At 36.0% G+C, this 22715-nt stretch overlaps 1 protein-coding gene across 4 annotated transcripts in view; it reads left to right on the top strand.

The window, feature by feature from the left end:
* The window catches only part of Antp (homeobox protein H90), a 107436-nt gene that overhangs the window by 11233 nt on the left and 73488 nt on the right, over positions 1-22715 (top strand). For 2 of the 4 annotated variants that reach the window (XM_071702484.1, XM_071702482.1), the window contains exon 1: positions 6063-6445. The exons of the other annotated variants lie outside the window; for them this stretch is intronic. The gene's annotated coding sequence lies outside the window, so the exon portion shown is untranslated. Of the gene's footprint in view, positions 1-6062; positions 6446-22715 lie in introns of those variants that run through there. 4 annotated transcript variants of the gene reach the window in all.

Raw genomic sequence — 22715 nt, 5'->3', positions numbered from 1 at the left:
TTGTCGTGTCTCTACTCGTGGTCCGCGATCTGCGCCCTTTCTCGGTTTCGCAACCTCCAAAGTGCCGGCCGAGTGCCCGCGGCCTGAAGATAAGTGTCGCCCGAAACTTAACAAACCTTAGATGATAAAAGGGGCCTGCCAGGTCTTGAATCATCCTCGGAAAAAAGAACGGCGCATGGCCGAGTATCTTATCAGTAATTCATAGTTGGGCAGAAGTCGCTTTAAATCGATGTATCTTCCATTTTCTATTAAAATGTTGTGTCTCTAAAAAAAAGCTGAAATAAAAAAATTTTTGAACAATTTATATATGTAAAAAAACGGACTATTTTTGTCATTATTTAAAAATGCAATATATATCTAAAATTGTTATGAGTTGGATTGATATATAGTAACATCATGATAAACATGTCATGTATTGCTGACTCAATTGCAATGTTTGCGAAGGAAAATAGTTTTTCTATTTTCCAGATTGCATTATATTATATTCAATCATCATATATCATCATATATTTATGGAATTATTCATTAATTCAATGATTGACAAACTTTTGTTAACAATTTTATAATCTCAAAGATTTTTTCTATTTAATTAGATATTATAATTAAATATTAGAAAATATTAGTTTTTCAAGGTTTCTTTGACTTTCTACTCTGTTTCTAATTAAATGCTAATTATGTTATTTGGTAAATTACATTATTTATATATTATTAATAGATATTTTATATTACATATAATACTGCCAATTGCGGCATTTACATTTGTTTAATTTTATCATTTTATTTGTGTAATTTATATGATACTATATTCGAAAAAATATATATATATATAAAATAATATAATGATAAAATATTAATGAAAGCTAAATTAGTTTTTTAGTTGCCGTTGAAATAAATTAACAAAAGATTAACATGAATTTTTCAATGTATTAAATTGAACAGAAACTTTCATATAGAGTTTTATATTACGCCATGGTTACCGTCGGATAGCGGCACGCACATGACTCACGTGAACATGTGAAATACATTAAGTATATATTTTGGATTGACTTACATCCAAACACTTACATATGTTCTAGTCATAGCATTTAGTTCTGATTTCAAAAGAAATATAAATTTGTGACTAAGCTTTAAATATCGCAATCAAAATTAAATCATATCCTTCAAGTGATTCTGATTGATGAACCAAGTATTCGTAATTTGCAGAAACATTTTTCATTTTGCGCTATAAATTTGCACTATCTTTTAAGGTGGAATAAAATTTACCATATTGTAGAATGACCTTAACCGCAAAAAATGTTGAGATCTTTGCTTTTCTCAAAGCATAACGGGATCTTGACCAATTAAAGAAGCGTGACGAGCATACAAAGGTATACATCTCGAGCGAGGGTGCGAAAATGTTTTTGGAGCAAGGTTGGAAGAACTATTGCGTCACCTGTATGATTCCTTTTCTACCTGGTGTGTTAACGAAAATGACCTTATCCACGACCGCCCCGTAAATTAGACGAGTCATAAAAAACGTCACGCAAATGAAATGAATTTAACGGTAACGCGTCTCGCCCTTCTTGCATTTGAAGGCCGCTGGCTCCAGGTCGATGCAAATTTCTGGCTTTCGTTGTTATTAAAGTTATGAGAAATATTTATGTGAAAATTTCAAAAGTTTATTTTGCAGCATAATTAATAATTGATTTTATTCGATAAACTATTTCTTATCACATATTTAACTCTAGGCAACATAAAATAAGAGTTTTAAGTTACATTTGAATATAACTCGCTGCAAAAGTATTGATAATTGGGGTGAACTTTTGAATTAAGAATTTATTTAAAATTAAAAAAGATTTGAATGTCCATATTTTTTTATTGTGGGATTTAATTTGTGTTATCTTTATAATATATTTTTGTTGCAATTTAACCATATAAATTACTTGTTACTATAATGATAAAGAAAACATATTGGCATTATATTAATAATTTTAATACATAAAGAAAGAAAAATTGCATCACGTAAATACTGTTTTGTTCTAATATCTATTCTATATATTTTTGTTATTTTCCTAATATCTATACTTTTAAAGATGTTACGAAATATACTGAAATATATTATATATACTGTTATTAAATTTTGTAGACACGCGTAATATGCATTGAAACGCATGTTATAGAGAATATAACGCTGGTTATAGAGAATATATTCAGTGTTTTAAAATTATTTCTGCCCTAATTAGAAAATTACGAGTTATTTTCCCCTCATTTTTAGAACGAGCGGACTCTTTCGCCTGATCTGTTTCGCTTTATTTTGCTGTTTACTTAGATTCAACTTTGTCAAGTGACGAATGATGACTGACTAATGTGCTCTCATTCTCATTCTTGTCTCATCCTCGGCGATTAAGATTAATTGGGACAATTCCTGGAAGATAAACAAGTTCGCGCTCCGGTAATAAGATGATGGTTGTAAGATCACGGCCGGTCCCGAGTAATGATCTTGTAACCCGTACCTAAATACTGTATGATGAACCGCGATGAACTTGTATCACTAGTTCGAAATAGATGACTGTAGTTACGAATGAAACTAAAAGCATAACTTAATTATAATAAGTAAAATTTTTCTTTTTTATGATGTAATTTAGAACATTTCTTTCCAATTAACGTTTAAGCATACATATATATATTTCTCTCTCTCACAAAAGATAGCAGGTTTCTCGATAATTACTAAGGTTTCTGGAGTTAATTACTAAGATATGATCAGTATTTTAAAATTTAATTCAAAATAGGTGCATTATCTATTAATAATAAATATATATTTAGATGAGTTACAACACCATATATCGGGAATCTAAATTAAAATGGCAGTTCAATTATTTGTAATTAATATGTATAAATTTGACTTCAATCAAATGGTGCAATATAAAGAAATCGTCACTTGCGGCGCAAAACAATGATCATGTAGAATGATGATTGTGTCATTAGCCGTTCCTGGTGGCCATTGATTTATAAGTTCAACTTTAGACGGACAATATTTTTGTTTTAATGCTTCTTTTGGGCGAAAGTACGTGCGCGGACTGCCGGATGGGTGTGAGGTGGACATAGGTGGCTGATGATGTCACTCCCTTAGCAGGCAAAAGAGAGAAAGAGAGAGAGAGACAGGTCTGTACGGCGTACCGGACATCGACTACACGGTGCCTAGTTTAAGTTGGGTTGTCGTGATGGCACACAGAGATTACGCGATACACCGTGGAATATACTTAAGGTATCGCCAACAGCTCCTAGATACATCAGACTTGTCGGATTGCTCCTTAACGCACGAATTGCTTTGCCATCTTAGTCTGATACTGATATAAATAGTCAATTTGCAATTCACTAAGCAATATTTGGATAACAATCTATAAAAATATATTAATACATGTATAATAATATTAATATGTAACAATATTGATGTATACGATATAAGATTGATGTTGACTTGTACTGTGCGTTCGTGGTAAGAGCAAACTCAGAATATTTAGCTTTTCTAATTAGGGCAAAGCGAAGAGATAAAAGAACAATTTGTTCAAAATTAATAATGATAGAATACTATTATGATATTACAGTCAAGGTGCACCAGCATATGTAGACTCATTATAAGCCTACACGCTCACGTACGATATTTGTTTTAAAAGTCGAATGAAGTAACGCCATGCTACGGCTAATTAAAATTATTTCATTGATAGCACTTGCTTTAGACAAGGAAAAGAACAACATAACGAACGTATAGCTTTTACCGTATTTCTGATGCATGAAATACTGCGAGGTATATGTGCGCGCGCGTAGAAACTTATTTTGCATATTCCTTTGCTGTATCACTATACACATGTGCGTATGCGCGCACACGTTTGCGCGTGTGCATGAACGGAGCACACAGTGTCTGATTAACATGAAAAGCCTGAAACACCTGTGCCTTGAGACCCGTATAATTATTCACTCCTTTAGTTCGCGACGTTTGCAAAATCACTTGATAAATATCTTTGTTTTTATACAAAAATATGATATCAATGAATGATATAAATAAATAAATATATATTATATATACATATAGTTAATTAATCTCTCGACAAATACGATTTTCTATATAGCGTTATTAATGATAGTATTAGTATCTGATAATTTTATATAATTATAAATTCATCATTTTAATTAAGATTGTAAAATCACATAAGCGATATACTACTTACACAAATTTATAAGAGCAAATTATAGAAATTTATAAAATATAATTATATATATTAGAGTTTATCGCATTTTTACATGCACTTCCTAAATCTTATATTGGAAATCATCCAGTGTACATCGGTGCTATCGCATCTAGAATTGCTTGGAAACTGTCTGCTAATTATTAGATCGTACAGTGATATATCAATGCGATGAGAATCATGAATTATGGATTGTGCGGATGCAATACATACGAAGTACTGGTATGCATAACTTTTAGACTGGTATATTGAACTATATGTTGTAACAGTTTCTTGTTTTAAACCAGCGAATCATATTGCATTGTAAATATCGTTCCAAAGCTACGGTTTTATACATTTTTCATCTTTTGTAGATCACTTCTTTTCTGCAAAATTTGATTGCAAATATAATATTTGGATATAACTGCAGTACCTACAAAAAGTATAAAATTCTATTTTAAATTAATTAAAAAAAATTTACCGTCTACATGCAATTTTGAAGATTAAATTTCCGGAAAGCCTTTTATTTTCAATTGCTTATAATTTACTTAAAAACTCGATTTTTCGATATATGTGTTAAGAAAAAATCGATTTTAAATTGGAAGAAATTCATACGTAAACAGTGAATAGATAAATCTAGAATATTTTATACTTTACAAATATACAGTATTATTTTTATGGGAATTTAATTTTAAAGAAGCAAGGTTTTATCGTGTAGTATATCTATAGAGGAACGTTTGTGAACCGTTCTACAAACAGATACCGCTCGTACAATAATTACTCCGCTACTCGATTGCGTATTACCTGCGGTGACCATGATAAAAGGAGAAACTGGTTTGAAGACCACGTATGCGATAGAGCCGTTAACGATAAATCGAAATGTGTGGATTCAGAGGTAAAAGACACAGTTTGCTGCCTATATGTACCTTACGTGCACGTGTGTACGCATACGTGTATATACCGATGTCGTTCTTTTCATGGTAACTATCTTGCTTCGTTCGTGTCATTCGGATTTACATATCCTTATTTCGCTCTTTCGGACCGGCTTAATTAAGCGTTTAAGAGAATATGAAACTGGTTTCGTTATCTTTATCTTCTTTGTCATTGTTTTTATAATGCATATTGTTACAATGCAATTGTGCTCTTAACTTCATAATTTGTTTTTTGAAGAAATGAGATCCGACAAAAATTATACATCTGCGATGTGTTAATATAATTGTCTTCTTGCGATAGCTTTGACCACGTCAGTAAATCGATTTCTGAATAAAAAAGTATATTTTAATAAAAGAAATGACTAATTAAGCACTCACATAGAAATATTATACGAGGTGACTAAGAATAGAATTGAGAATAATAAAATATTATTCGACCGTAATCGCAATCACATTAAAGTACGATGCATCTGATAATTCACATAAAATCATGCATGAATGCACTGATAAAGTGATCAATAATCGTATTAATGTAGTAATAATAATCAAAAGCTATTTTATCTCTTCGGATTTCTGTTCTACACGTCCGTGTATAGATTTACGAAGTTTCTATGTACACAATTTTCAAGCAATCTTTTATGTTTATTTAATGCAATGCATTTCCGAATTAGAAAATACACTCTGTCTCTTATATTGAAAGTATTGAACGATCTAATTCTTAACTTGTCCAGGAAATATCGGTGAAAAAATTAAGAAAATTAAGAAATTCTTATAGGAATATATGTCTTTCGTTATTGGCGTTAAAAAAGGAGGGGAACGTACGCAGGTGAACAAGAGGGATAAGTGGGAGTTGACGAGTAGCGGTGTAAGTGTAAAGCGAGTTCGATCGTGCGATTGTGTGGTGAATGAGCGAGAGGTACCAAGGAGGAGTGGTCACCGTGCTGAAGCTTCGTGCTGACCTATTCCTTTCTGTGCCTCCGCAGTGCATTATGGTTTACTTGGCAAGGTTCTTTGCTTTAGTTTTCCTGATCGTCATAGATCGGTGTGTTTCTTCAACTAAAACGGTACTGTTTCTCCCGTAAAAGAATCCATGGTGCGAATGAATGTTTTGCGTTTGAGATTGCGGCCAGTCGGCCCAGCAGTGGCGTCGACAATAGTGTTTCTTGATGCCGTTGGTGCCTGTATGTGTACGTGCGAACAAGAGTGTGGCAGAACATCGAGATTGTAAAGAGGAACGGTGAGAGTACCGGAAAGCAGAGGGAGGGGGGGACTTGTGTCGTTATGGCACAATGGGACCACTACTGCAACGCCGTAAGTACCCCGAGCTTACGGACTGATCTCTTCTTGCTCTTTCTCTCTTTCTCCCTTTCGTTCTTTCTTCTTCCCCCTTTTCTTCCTATTCGTATTTTCGTAGCGTTTATATCTCTTGCGCTTTCATTCTTGCGAGATTTTCGTTACGCTCTCAAAGCAAGGAGAGCTTTTGCAAAACTGGGCTTTGCCCCGTGACGATGCAACGCTTACGGGGTATTTGTGGGATTAAGAACTCTCGTAGGACAAGGCGCTGGGCCAAAGCACGATGGCGCGATCAACGAAGATCTCGGGAATTCAAAGATCGCTATGTCGACACGGGGTATATCCCATTTTGCAGACGCAGCACAATTTCAGCGTTACATTCAAGTGATAACGTCAATAAATTTTGGGATACCGGTTTACAGCTGACAGATTTATTACGCTGCCGGCAAAGTATATAACGCGAACGAAAATGCATTGCAAAATTCTTGCAAAAATAATGCGGCACGCAAAATTGTATGTATAATGGATATACGAGTGACATTTCCGTTGTATTGTGTAAAGCAATTACACAGCCCGATCAAATCACAAGTGCAGCCGTTGACAGATGATGAGTCGTAGAATTTTTAATTGTGACATTCTAAAAGAATTGTCTAATATAATGATAATAAACCACCGCACGAAAGTTTCGTCAAAACGATCACAAAGTTTTGAAAATCTCGTGTGAACTTTACGCATTTATTTTTAATCATTGCAAAAGCAACGATTGCGTGATTGCGTAAATTGCAAAACACGGATACACTCTCGGACCAAACTGGATTTACAGTACTGGGGCGCCGTCGTGAACTTAGGGGAATCTAGAAAGACGGACCAACCGGTTAGCGACTTTGGCGGCCGCCATCTTCCCCTCTCATCCGTCTCTTTCGCCTCGCGTGAGAACCTGCTCGCTATATGCCCACCTTTCTACTCTCCGAGACCACTCTCGACGAGAGTCCCGCTTATGAGATTTTTTTTCTTTCCATCTTTTCCTGGACGCGGCGCGTTGAGAGGGGACGGCCTACTCCTAGCCGAAAATACTTCTCCTTCTTCGTTGGCCGTGCATTGGACGTGCCATGACGACGAGGTGGGGTCATGGGTCTCGCCATCGTTTCTCGATCCTATGGAATGGGCTGTCGTCCCTTTTTCTTTCTCTTTATGACACTCTTTTGCACGATATTTATTCTGGTTTTCACATGCGTTTTGCTGTTCCTTGAACGTCGATTTTCCATTGTTCACCGTTTCTGTACGCAAATCGCTCTCTAAAGGTTACCAGATTTACACGTCGGGCAATGTTTCAGCGTAAATAGCCTGTAGGCTTGCAGGGCTACTCATCTTTCAAGTTGACGTTAAAAAGTATAGGAATTTAAGTGTTTAACGAGATTTAGCGGGCGAGAAAAAAGTCGCGTGTGATTTTTACGCTTCCTACATTCAATCTACATTAATAACACGTGTCGCCGGTTTTAATATTTCGTTTTAATACATTTCTCTCTCGAGTAATGAAATATTCATTACAGAATTTCGTCTACCGTAACTGGTTCGTACGCGGAAACTAATATACTGGACACGAATAAAGTTACACAAGACGACTTGCGCAAAAAATTATCACGAATTTTTAATGCAAAATAAATTTCATTTTTTATTAAATTTCTTATTAATTTCTTGTTGTTCTCTCTTTTCTTCGTACATATCTTTTCTATCAAGATGATTATTTGCTACGATTGTACGCTCGTATTTATCGCACAATTATATAACGGATCAAGAGGCAAATCATGGGCCCAATCCACATAAATCAGTATCGATGACGAAAGACTTAAGACTCTGGATGCCTATTCTAGCTAAAGGTTTTCTAGGCCGCGCGCACTAGCCAACTCCGTAATATTATCACGACTTGAAGCACAGACATTTGCGTAAGAATTATCTGAAACCGGTGGAACAGGAACGAGCGCGTTGAATATCATGATTAAAATCCTATAAAATGGTAACCTTGCGAACCACGTTAGTACGGAATTTATTGGAAGCGCTCTGATTTAATCGAGTAATTTACCACGTGAAATAAGAAAGAACGAATTGAATAATTATGAAGATAGTTCTAATATAGCTAATATATAATATTCTTGCTAAAATTGCCGCGTTAACACGTTATTATTTATTCACGAGGAGTTAGCATAACTAAATAATGAACTTTTTAAACACATATTTCAAGTATTATCAGGACGTGTGTATGTTGCACACTACGATAAAGTCTACTTATCTGTTATTTATAATACATTAGACTTATCTCGAACGATTTTTAAGAGAAAGTAATTGATCGAGGTTGTGATTTTCCATCCATAATTATCTTTTATTTATTCGTCAATCGCGCGCGGAAGTCCGCGCAAGAATCGCGAATGGGGGTGCGAACGACAACCACCGGGCGCTGTGAACGTGCCCTAAGTCTGCGCGCTCGTGCGCCTCCGCTTTTCTACAGTGGAAGGCATGGAAGGGACGGCGTGACGAGACTGCAAAGTAAAAGGAACCAGGCATAGAGTCACCCGCGCAAGAGGGTGACATGCTGCCGAGCCGGTTACGGACCGCGTCGGTCGGGGCCTGACCGACCGCCGAGGCAGGTGAACATAACCCACCGCTAGCAGAAACCCGGCACGCCGCGCCGTTCCGCGATTGCTATAGGCGGCAGTTGCGTTGCCTGTATACCGTACGCTTTTACGGCATACATGTGTGTCATTCGCGTATAATGCCAATGCGCCGTACTGCGTCGTATGCGACTGATGTCCATCTTTTTATGCCCCTCTGCGAATTGCGCTATCTCTACTCCATTATTCTATTAATAGCCGCGGATAATAATTTTTGCTGTAGTATAATTGATTAGGCAATAAATTAATTAAAAACAAATATATCGTCACGCAATTATTTTATAACAGAAGAAATTTAAAAAACATTTTTTTTTTTTTAAGAAAGCGTAAACATATATAAAATTTTACTATTATACTATTATAGTATAGGGTTGTATTTTATCAGGTGTACTTTTTAGAGAAAGATAAATAAGTTAAAATGCAATAAAAAATATTAATGAAAGTTTAAAAGTTACCTTAATAAGCATGCAAATTTAATATTAGATTAGAAAAATTATAATTACAATATTATTTGAGAACTTAAGTAGGTTTGCTTGTTTGAACGTAGTAGAAAACTAACACCAATATTGCATAACGATGTAGAGTTCGCTCTGTGAACCACTGTATGATATATGAATCTTTTCGTGGAGCTGCACAATAACAAATATTGACTAGAACTGCGATAAAACATACTACGTCTACGTGTCAAGCTATAGTAACAAATGTTTTTGTTTCATTATACTGTAAAATTGTCTTTGGCTTACTGTTTTGAGACTTATGAAATTAGGTGAATTAGACTATTGCATAATTATTTATAATATAATCATATCGCACATTTTTATTTCACATTTTTGACTTGATATCATCGCGAATATTCGCAATGCTAAGTTATGTATAAGATATACATATGTATATCTTTTTTATGCATAGAGAGATAGAAAGAGGGGGAGGGAGAATCACATATTTAGAAATTACGTACTGGAGTATTCACGTCGGAGATCGCGCGCACGTGTGGGAACGGCGCGCACACGCGTACCGGTTTAATAACGAGGATTACTTCACTCTCCTTCGTCCTTCGAAGAGTCGCTGATTCTTCTAAGATCCACATGATGCATAGTTTAAAACGATGTTAACATTCATATTGTGTAACATAAATCCGTACGAGTGAACAATTCAAAATAATTTGGCCATACTCTCATTGCAATCTGCCAACCAACTAGCATTACATATTACATGTCGGACATTGTTATATAAATATGAAAAATATTGATATAGAAACGTTATGAAAAATGTCTAGTTTTGTGAACCAATTAATGGCATTCGCTAAACTCCTTGTATATATTGTTTGTATATAGATTTGTACATACATGTACATTTTTGGGATATTGTGTTTACTTATTCGGAAAACATATAAAAATTTATACAATTTAAGAGTTTGTGTTATTACGATATTATATAAGTATGTCGGAACAAATGCGTGTGTTGTATTTAATTTAATAAAAGTTTAACAAAATATAATGGCGGAAATAGGCAAATGGTGGCCATATTAGAGGAATGAGGGGGAGTGAAATGAAACTAATGCAGATATAAATCAACATTACTCTGCATTAGAGTAGAGTTGCTGCCGTAGGCACCTACTAGAGTTTACCACGGAGGTAAACTGTGGCCACAGGTAGATATATTCCACATTACTTGTACATGCAAACGCACACATAGCGAACATCACAGATTCCATGTACATTTACGCGTTCCGCACATGTATCGGGTCCGTGCAAGGGAGTATAACCCCCTAACTTCCAAGTTACTTACCTACTTGCCACTTAGATTCCCGACCAGTGCCTACCAGACTCCACCAGTAATTCACTGTCAAGCTTACAATGCTGGATTCAAGCACAAATCCCCTTTGTAAAGAGTTCTTTATGATCGCCAATTATGTCGCTATGATATTAATCAACATTTCTTTTTATTTCAAAGAAATGATAAATGAGAAGTAAATCATGCCAAATAGATTTAATATGCAATAATATGAAAATATATATGAGAGTCCTTAGAATATCATGAAGCTAAACGGAAACTGTACACAAAAAGTACATAAAAATGCGTTCGTCAAATTTCTTAAATAGAAGGACGAGTCTTAAGTATATTACACTAATATCGAGGGTACATACATCTCCTGCTAATCATCTAATTTGCATCAACTGCGTTTAACATAATCTGTATTCCGAATATTTATTTGGAATTAGCTGTGGCTTGCTCGTAATTCATGCGGGAATTAGTTAAGCTCAAGGATTTCGGGCTTACCAATCTCCCACCCTCTTTCACGCTTACGCTTCCTGCACCATCAGTATAACGTTCGTGTTATCATGTAGCCTTACCCCTTCGTCTTTATACAAACCTTCTATCTTTTATCGAGAAATCTTTAGAGATATATTAAAAATTATATAACTTCTCTTCTTTATTTTCGTTTAATATTTTTTAAAATATATTTATTCCTGTTATCGATGATAATAGACGCTTACTAATATCAATTAAGTAAAAACTGATGGATAAAAAAGTATAGTATAAACTTTGTAAAACACAATATTTTTATAAAACGTTAAATTTGTAATGCAGTTTATTTATTGGAACTATCTTATTCAATAGAAAGCAGAATAAATAAGGTATATAGAGCATATTGTGCGAAGAGTTGTTGACATACAGGCCAGCTTTCTCCAAGTATTGAGATCTTAAAGCGCACTACGGTAGAAGAACACGCGAATTGCGGATGATAGATTTCCGTCAATTATGGTGGTAACATCGTATTGTTTTACCGTCTGACGGGCAACATTGATTGATCGCTGCCGCGGCGGTGGCGGTGTAGCTGCCTCCTTGGGCCTTCCTGCGGCTTGAAACCTCACATTCCTTAACTCGAATGTGCATTATTAGTAAACTGTGCATATCGGGGTGCACATCCAACTACCACTGGCATATCCGCGCAGCATAGTACACGCTACTTAGCGTGACGTATCACGTTGTCTCACCCAGAATTACAAATTCCTTAATGCATAGTCTTTTACAATTCAGATAAACGCCGCATGCGATGTCAGTTTTGTAAAAGGCGTGCGAGAACAAGTTCTTGTTTCGATGAATTTTTAGCATTGCAGCGGCAGAAAATATTGCTTCGACTCGTGAGACCATAAAAATTTGGAAAATAATATACTTTATAATTTTCTCCTTTACTGTGTGTATTAATAATTATTAAGAGAATTTCTTGTGATATTAGATGCTATTTACGAAGATAGTTCTGGGAAGTATGAGATCTTTTCTTTTTGTTTCTGAAATAAACGGGGAATCCTCGTTGCCGCGAATCTATTTCGGCGTAAAACAGACTCGTTCATCAGTTGACTCGTTAAAGACAAACGCTCGGTATCCGAACAGCCCATTCTAGAAGTAGCTGTCAGGATGCCAAGCGTTAATAAATATGCTGTCGCCGTCAGTGAGAACAGGAGTCGAAATTACCGCCCCGCTTTTGAATGATGCCGGAACACGTCGTCAGACAACGTATATATTAAATGAAGAGCATTTATCGAAAGAGCATTCACATTTATCTTTTTTAACAATGTTTACGGATAGGTAATTGTACGTTTAATTGCTCTATGCTTCTATGAGTCGGTTTTGCCAATTCAAAATTATTACGCGACATTAATAATATCGCGGACTATCTATAAGTACAAATCCAAACTTGTTCGCGCGCTCATACTTATATGTATGAAATCATGTGTATTTTATAGATAGACGATAACTTTCAGTTACCGATACTTGGTCAACCTGCGAGGTATCTCTGGGGAAAGATGCCGCGCTTCATTTTTATTGCCTCTCTACTTTCTATGTCAGGAGTTTCGCTTCCTCTCTGATGTTACTGATATTATACGTGTATGTCTTTATCGTTTCGAGAAATAAATAAAATTAGGCGCATAATAATTTAACTATGACAAACGAAAAATCGTGACTTTTTAAATTGAATTTACAGTAAGTAAAAATAATTTCTCTATGCATATATTTTCAAAGTTTTTTATTCAATGTAGTAGAATTTTTAATAACTTTATACTTACGCTGTATCTTGATAATTTATACATGTAGAAATTTATTTTGGTTTTGCTTTTTATCTTATTTTGGCTTTAGAATTTTCAACTTTAATTTACTAGAAAATTAACAGCAAAATATTCATGTTTGTATAAAACGTATATAGTTATGTTTAAATAATTAAAGATAATATATTTTTGGCTTTATTTAAATTATTTTTGAAATTGTATGAGAGATGAAATCACATTTTAAACGTATTTTTTGAAACATTATATCGGTATCTGTTAGCATACTAAAGTAATTTATACAGTATTAACTTCTTGAACATTGAATATTTTTACAGGCATCAGCTAAAAATAAATTCATAATTTTATGAATTTTACGAAAAGGAAGTAATTGCATGATAAAGCCATTGCACTAGAATTGTCTAAAAATAAGTTTAGTATCAATGGTAGTTCTTGTGAAAACTTGCATTATAATAGTGTAATTGCGAGACATTGCGCTGTGTCGTCGCGAGTATATTTCCATAACTTTGCATACATGTTTTAATAATTCATCCCCGTTTGCCTAGATAACTGCTGAGGAGAGCATACTGCGGATTTATTAATAAGATACACTAGTTTAATATCAGGTCTAAATTAACTTAACATTACGTAAATAACTCTATTGTTCTAAAATAAGAAAGATGACAAAAAACGTAAAGATTTTATGTCAATATATTCCTTGAAATTTCAATTATGGCGTGATTATAAAAAAATAAGCAAATACATTTCCTGGCTTGGTCATACAATGATTTATACAACGTAATTGAACCGTAATATTTAAAAAAAATCAGAGACTAGCTCAAATCTCTCGTGCGTGCCGTGTGCCATGATATTATGCCAATTCTTGGAACAACGTGAGAACAAAAGAACGAATGGGAAATCTGACAAGGATAATAGCTGAAAATATAGTCTGAAAAAGTGCACCTACAAAGGAAAAAAGGCGGAGAGAGGAGGAGGAAAGTGGTTTAGGGAATCATAGTGACGGTGGAACGACGATAGAACGACGTAGTAGCGATATTATGGCATTCATATAATAATGGACATGATGAACGCGTTTTCAGCTTATTCTTGGCAGCGGCTTCGCGAGGTTAGACCGGCTATCGAACAGAGAGAGAGAGAGAAGAGGGTGGGATGGTGTCCGGGAACGACGAGGGGTTGCAATCGTACAAGCAACAATATTAACGACGGGGTGGCGTGGGTTGTTGGCTCAACTGCATGGACCCGTAAGATCGGGTAGCGGAGAAGTCGGGCGAGGTTGCCTATGCCGCTAGACTCGCGGTTGTCGGTATATATACATCCCGTGCACGAATCAGGCTCGAACAACCAAAGCAAATATTTGGAGCCTCGCCACTAAAAACTCGGGACGAGCCAACAGACGAGTTGATTTGTTTCCCTACAACGCCGCGCTTTCTTCGCTTTCTTTTTTCGACTATCCGCCGCTACCTTCTCCCGCCTTCCGTTGACCCCTCCTACCCCTCGAGATGCTTACATAGCCGAGAATATTCGAGCATCTATCTGAAAATGACTCCTATAACTCAAGTTAAGTATACGTGCGCCCTCATTTACTGTTTATCGATTGTAAACCTTTTTCATCGCGAAGTCCCGACTCGCCATTACATATTCATGCCTCCGCGTTCTTATTCTTTATGACTATTTTAAATGTGCGGTTTACTTCGGGAACGTGCGCACGTAACGTAATTTTATTATGTTTAATTATGTTTAGCATACAGGATGAGGCTTTCAACTTTATGACCTGACTTATCTCTCTGTTGTTACTAACAAATACTTGGGACAAAAACTTCAGGAAGAAATTATAATACGAAATAGAATATATTTTACGTTATTTAAAATTTAGTTTAATTTTTTCATTTAGCAATTATTTAATTGCATCGTTGATGTATCTGTAAACTACTTATTTGTTCCTATCTTCATTGCTTTTTATTATTATCAGCGTTATTATATTCGATAATATTTAGCATAACTGGTTTACGATAAAGATGCGTTTTTTTTCTATCGGTTTTTTCATTTTAAGTTTACTTCCATGAACGCATTCAACCCTTATGCTCGTAGAGTTTTTCTAATCCCGTTTTTCTAACCCTAAGATCGGGTACGTATTCTCGTCGGTGCTGAGCAAGCAGCTTTCTTATTCCATGCGGCATGGGCATATGCTTTATGGAATGCAAATCTTGTCTACCTCGGCCATTTTCTTTTTGTTCCTTACGCTATCCTCAGTATCGCGTTAGACGTTGGAATGGCATTCTTCTTTGTTTTGTCATTTTTTATGCTACTTATTTATATAACCGCATCAGTTATTTATTTATACGAAGCAACACATCGGACAAGTTATTAGTGTATTTCGCGATAATTGCAAGAAATGGACTATAGTAAAAACTGCGACAAGCTTACACATGCGGACATTTCGAGATTTATTTTATACGAAGTCGTTGATAAATGGCGGATCTAGCAGATGGACGTTTTATGTCGACTGTCGAGTATATCGAGCTGACTTGTTTACATTGAAATTTATCGCAGTAATGCAATATAAGCTAACAAAAAAATTTATCGATAAAATTTATGGCTTTGTAAACATATCTTTGTATTTTCTTTTTTCTTTTTTTGTTCACACGCGAAACTTTATAAGCCGCGAATGGCAGCTATCGCAACGTCAGAGTCATTACAGGTCGACAAGCGGTATCTTCTTGTTTTTATACTGTGTGAAATTAATTAGTTAATTAAGCATCGCGAGATGGCGTCCATCCAATTAAATCCGCTCACCCTGTCTACGAATGCGCAGACGCGACGTCCAAGAGAGCGCCTCGTGTTATACCGAGAACCACCGTGGCACATCTCTCCCTTCTCTTAACTCATTCCTCTTCCTCCCTGCTTTTCGCATTTTCATCTTCTCCGTTTATCCCTCGTTTCTCTTTTGCGCGTTACTATGGCACTCACCTATCTTCTTTACTCGATGTTTTTCTTCTTTGCCATTTGTTGCAGCATATCCCGGAACTTTATACTAATCGTAAAACAGAAAGATTTTTAACTATCCTTTATAACATTGTTAACATTTTGGTGTTAATACTATACGCGAAATGTAATATACATTTTTATTAAGAATATTTATCATATTAAAGAAAAGATATTTAACGTTTTATGTTTGATCGATTTTATTAATCAAAATCTACGCATGTTCAAATCTTAAAAGCATTTGATAAATTGAAATTATGATTTTTAACAGTAATTCGTTTTTCTATCTTACTACTTTCATGTTCATGTCGTAATTTTTTGTTTCTTGCTTCATTCATTTTAATCGAGCAGTCCCTTGATTCTTCCGTACGTGTCATTTGTATTCGATTCATCGGCCAAAGCCTCTCTGACGAATGCGTGTTAATTATCTCTTTTAAAGTGTTTTTACGCACAAGTGTCACAGCAGACTCGTCACACCTCCCATATTGGCGAGAGAGTTATTACTACTCCAAGCATTTCGAACATGTTGTACTTGCCATCGCGATGCTTGCGCAGAATGATCAATCGATTCTCTTAATTACCGTTTAACACCCGCACTGCAAAAAAGCGCTTCAATGACGACAAGAGAAATTACACGTATATCATGCGCCGATTCTGTATAGCAAACGCAACGAATATATCATCATTAGGGAACCTTTTGCGCCAGGTGTAATGATTTCGGGACAGCGGGGAAAAAAGCAAGGAATTTGATATCTGACAATCGGACGGATTGCGAGCCAATAGCGCGAATGAAGCACATTCGAATTTATGCGAAACAGTGTGTAAATTTGAGCGTGAAGAAACAATGCGTTCATCGGTGGACGAAAAGAGAATGAAGAGTCCGCGCGCGCGGCGGGAGAGAGTGATGGCAGCGGGGTGTGAGGGGTGGCAGGGAGGAGGAGGAGGGGGAGGGCGCGGATCGGTGGAGCGATTTGTCCCGTCTGTTAATTAGTGAAAAAACGGACTATGAATCTCGAGCGATCGTATATTACCGCGAGCGTAATGGATGGGATTACAGCTGCTGTGTTAAATTAAACTGGCCGCCGGCCGCGGGTACGATACAGTACGTTATGTGGATATAGGTGCACACACCGAGCCGTGACACAGGGGGTTCTCTTCCTCCGTGTATATGTATTATCCATGTATAGCAAGTACAGTTACCTATGGTGCCTCCACTCATTCTCTCCCTTCACTCTCCCCCCTCTATGTCTCTCTCCTTCTCTCTCTCTCTCTCTCTCTCTCTCTCTCTCTCCCTCTCTCTCTCTCTCTCTCTCTCTCTCTCTCTCTCTCTCTCTCGCTCTCTCTCGCTCTCTCTCCGTGCTGACTCGTTGAGTACGAGTGTCCTTCTCCCTACAAAACGTGGTACATTACACATAATCGTGTCCAGCAACATGTCGGCCGTGACTCTTTTCACAGTTTAAACAACGCGGCGAACATAATTGTGAACCGCGAGTGAACAAGTGTAGCACAATTTTCGGCAAATCATAATTTTACATTTCAATTAAGTTCCGATAAATGTAGACATTTTCAAAGCAGGATAATTGTACAATATCAAGATAAGTTTTACTTAAGTAAATATATTCAAGCTTATTCTTTCAAATGTTTATAAGTCATTTATTGTCTTATGTTAATTCTGAATCTCATTCAAGAGTGCTTCCGAATAAGTTTGATATATACCCCGTAATTGCAGCATATGCGTATCGGCCGTTATTCACCCCTACGAGGTGAAAGATGTGGATGGAAAATGGCGATAAAACAAGTCGGATGAATGGTCGTGGCAATCTTCCGCATAATTATTGCGCAATAGGAGGGTTGAAACGCTATTGTTTTGACTGCCTTATGATTTATGTAATCTATTCTTAATTAATTAACTTGTTAATAATATACTCTACATTATATCAGGGATATAATGATTTTTCTCTCTTTTTTTCTTTTTTCTTTCTTTCTTTCTCTTTCTCTCTTTTGCGCACTCGTGCGCGAGTAAGAAAATTGCTAGCATTTATCAAGAATTCATAGTGGCAGCTAACAGATCGGTTTCTTATCGCAATAATACAATTAGGAGATAACAGTGACTTGAAATGGAAGGACAAATTCTTTTTATCTATATGGAAAAACTCGGAGTTTCCTTCTTTTCCCAAGCGTATGTGAGTGCACATATAAGTATCTATGTGTCTATACATATGTGTGCGAGAAGAAGGGCGCTCGGGAAAGGGAACCTGGGAAAAGAAGAGAGAGCCCATAGAGGCAAGGAGAGATAGATTACTCCGCCATTCTTGCAATTTCCCTGTCGTATCGAGGCTCGTAAATTCCCGGTGAAATATGCGAAGGGGCGCCTGGTGCGGGCAGCACGCTGCTGCTCTGCCCTGCTCTCCACTCACCCACACACTCGTCCACTCTCCGCCACCGCCCTTTACTCCCTCGATAGGGGCTGCTGTGTAGCAAGGGGTTTGTCTCTGCCGAGGCATGGTCGGCGCTTCAACGTATCGCAGCGGGGTGCGAAATACCCGGAATTAGCCTTATCTGTCCCATCACCTTCGCGGATTCTCAAAGTTTCGCTCGGCTCGTAAAGAAAGTCGCATCACTAAGAAAAACATAAAATTGTAAACCGGCGCAAAGCCGATATAAATTTGAAGAAAATCTCTACTTAACTTTTCTCCGGCTAATCCGTTTAGATACTCTGTCTAAGCGTGCAATTATTCTAATATTTTTACGTTACACGAAAGATAGATAAGAAACATTTAAACTGATATATAAATATTTGATATAGGTATGCGAAATAAGAATAATGATTTTTTTGATAAATAGGACTTTTTACGCGTAATCTGAATAAGATATCATCATTCCTCTTCATGCGAGATATTATTTATGTCAAGTACAAGTATTGACTTCTGGATTCATTAAACTTTAGGTAAAAAAACAAAATTTTTAATTAAGTACTTTTTAGATTTTTTAAACATTTAAATATTTAATATCAATTATTTGATATATGTATATATAATATGTAAACTTTTATAAGTTCTCAATTTGAAAAAAGTGTATTTATGCTTTAGAACCCAACTTATTTTGTGCGTCCCTCTCGCACGATAGTGGTTGGTGAGCTATAGCATCAGTATCTAAATCGGAGGGACGCCAGCTTAGTAGCTTTCAGATACAAGAGGGAGGTGTTTGTCAAGATGGAGAGAAAAGTCTGCGGTTGCAGATAAGGATAGAGAAAGTAGCTAGAGCAAGAGATAAAAATAGTAAAGACACTCTCTTATGTTGGGACGAAGATAAAAAAGGGAAGGAAAAGAAGACGGAGAGAAGCTTATATTACCGTGGACTGCAATTCGACCCCTATATTTAATTTCACTACTTTGGGAAGTCAGTGGATGGAATAGGTGGTGGAAACGAGAAGAGGCGAAGAGAAGGAATCGTCGTTTAATCTAACCGCGCGCGATCCTATCTCTCTGAAATTTATCATTCGATAAATTGCATCCCCCGCGTAATACATCGAGAACTTCCTAACCCTTATTCTGTCAATACTTTCGAAGTTCCGTTTATTATTAGTTATACAATATCTTTTATATTTTTTATAAATAAAATAGTAACAAGATTTTTATTATTGCAAAAAGAAAATAATAAATATAATAATTTAAACAAATAATTATAATTTTATACATATATAAAATCAGGAAAAGAATTTATAAGTGTGCTTTGTAAATACAAAAGCCGTTTGTGTTTGTAATATCTCATATTTACAATTTTTAAACTTTACCGTGATTAATGTAGGTGAAATCGTTAGTTAAATTTTTACAGATGTGAACATTGTACAAAATATATATCACGGCATTATAAATTTTATACCATATATTTCGTGTCATTGGTTAAAATAAATGCAAAATGAAATATTAGTATGATATGATGTTTTGCATGTTGAATTGTTGGCTTCAACACTCGAGAAGTACATTATAATCGTGCGACATCTTGAAGATCGCGCGCTGTTTTGTGGATGGGCAACAGGGTAATTGCTGGTTTATGAATCGTATTCTCCACTCCCTTTCGCGCCGCTTCTACTGGCAGCTACAGTTATTTCCGTGTAATTCTCACACCCTGCTTTGCTCTTAACTTAATGTTGTTTCCCTCACTCCATTAAAAGCCACGCCACTCGGCTCGTTTCACTTCCCACACTGCGGTTGTGGCCTTGCGGTCGCACTTGACTATACCCTCCTCACTCTTTCGAGTGTACAGACAGTCGCGTTCCATTACCCTCTCGGCCGACCAATTCTTACCTGTTCTTAGGCTATCATTAAACGAATTCAGAATTAATTTGTATTTCTGGCACAAAGACTTATCTATCTGAGCGACAAAATCTTTAATTATATAAAAATGTCGATAAACTTTTTTATCTACCTATGTAAAGAGTAATATTTCCACTCTTTAATTTAAAAATAAATATAATGAAACTATATATTTTTTTCTCACATTATGATTTAGGAATGTGTTATTTTAATAAGTACAAAAAAGAAAAGAACTTTTACTTTTACGAAAAGTGTCTTTATTGATTCGTTTATTCAGCTTGATTTAAGATCTATTATTAATTGCATCGTGAAATGCACGCTTCAATCACTCTGCACGTTTCACGAATTTCCTAACCTGTCGACGCGAAACGGGGAGGCAATCTGAATTCTCCCAGATCTAGTTTAGAAGTGATGACAGTTATGGATTTCGCCATCGTAGCGCCGTGCCAGCCGATGATGTCGTTTGTCATCCCCTCCTCACCGCACGTTTGACTCCCCTACGAACGTTAGTGATAGCAACTCTCAAAAGCAAATCACTGATATAAATGTGGATAAAGATAGAAACAATTAAAATGTTAACTTTCCGTCAATAAATTTTATAATATAAATTATAATTATAATTTATACGACACGCGACATTTATACGACGACACATAAAATATACACAGAGATCATGAGAATTATGTATCATATTTTAATTAAATTTGATTAATTATTAATCAATTACTATAATTAAAATATATGCTTCTTTACGATGATCATTTTGGACTCCTCAGCTTCGATTGATAGATGACATAGCATATTTCTTTCTCTATTTTATATCTGCCGCTTGATTAATATCGAAAATTTTATTTGAATTTGACTTCTGTGAATCATGTTAGTGATATCTACTATTTATGCTTTAAATTTTCAAACGATTAAGTATTCATCCACGAGTCAAACCTTCGAATTAATGTTCTGTAACACTTTTTAAAAAATCCTATCACAAAACGTCGCATATGTTTGTACCTTTTTGACTAAAAACAGCCTCATAAGTCATGTCACCATGAAGGAAACAGCGCTAGCATAAAAATGCTATTAATTCCTTTCCCAAAAGAATCCACTGGTGCGTAAAAAAGTCTATCAAAAGGAAAAAATATAAAGGAAAATTATGCCACTCGACGTTCGCATACTTTTGAACTGTAGGGTCGCACCCTAGGGACTATTGTTGCATAAGCTCTCCATAGTAGATAACCGTGATCTAAAAGGCAAAACCTGGCTGAAATAACATCTAATTGACCATATGTAGGCATATGTAACAAATTTGTGTGTAATACATTTACCTATATATGTACCTATATAAAGTTTCTATTTTTTTTAATTAGTTCTGAAATTGTGGGTATTAACGCAATCACTAATGAGGAAATATAAGTTGGATTTATCACAATAACTTTAATTAAACATATATATATAGATAAATACTTACGAATAGTTTTGAACAAATACCTGAAAAAAATCCCAGAGATGTCGCGCATAAATGCAGGAATGTTGCATTTCAAGTTTTACGCATCGCAATGCAGTGCGAAATGCAGCTACGTATACCTACTACGAACATGTAGACAAGAATTTACGATTGTACGCGTATGGTTTTCATGGTTTAAGCGTAAACTCTGTCCAGAAGTTGCAATTTCCTGAACAAGGGATAATCGCTCGCATAAAAAACGGAGCATTTTACATTAAAAATATTTATCCGCGCAATATACATGTCCATCTCATTTATTGTTATACTTCTGATATGAATTAAATGTGAAATTAAATTAATTTCAGTTTTAAATTTTCTAAACACTTTTTATTGCAATGAATTATACATAGCGAAAACCTACATGAGATATGTGACATATTTATTTCAGATTCTCATTGTTAAAATTCTCTAATTAAGTATGGAATATGATAGTAAAATAAGGGCATGTATCTATTGATGACACGTTGGAGTAGGAAGCTCCAGCGTGTGTCAGCGGCAAAGCCGCTCTTCACAAGCCCCACCTCATGATTTCCTATCCCTCTGCCCTAGCCCGACCCCCTTTTACCCCCGTCACAAAATCCTGTCGTACCGCAGGCAGGGTAGACGAGATCCCTAGGAACGTACGGTCCACCATAGTAAATCAGGCAGTCGCAGGCGGTCCTTCTGATCTATCCGTAGCGGAGGTGCTGCGAGACGCATCAAAGTTAGCCCGTCCCACTCTCTCCATCTTGAAAGTAGTGAAATAACTCCTCTAAG

Source organism: Temnothorax nylanderi, unplaced genomic scaffold (assembly GCF_030848795.1).
Source record: "Temnothorax nylanderi isolate EJ_2023f unplaced genomic scaffold, tnyl_v1.0 TNYL_tig0030_pilon, whole genome shotgun sequence".
NCBI classification, from domain to species: domain Eukaryota; kingdom Metazoa; phylum Arthropoda; class Insecta; order Hymenoptera; family Formicidae; genus Temnothorax; species Temnothorax nylanderi.
Note: the sequence above shows the minus strand (reverse complement) of the source record. Positions and strands in the feature narration are given on the sequence as shown.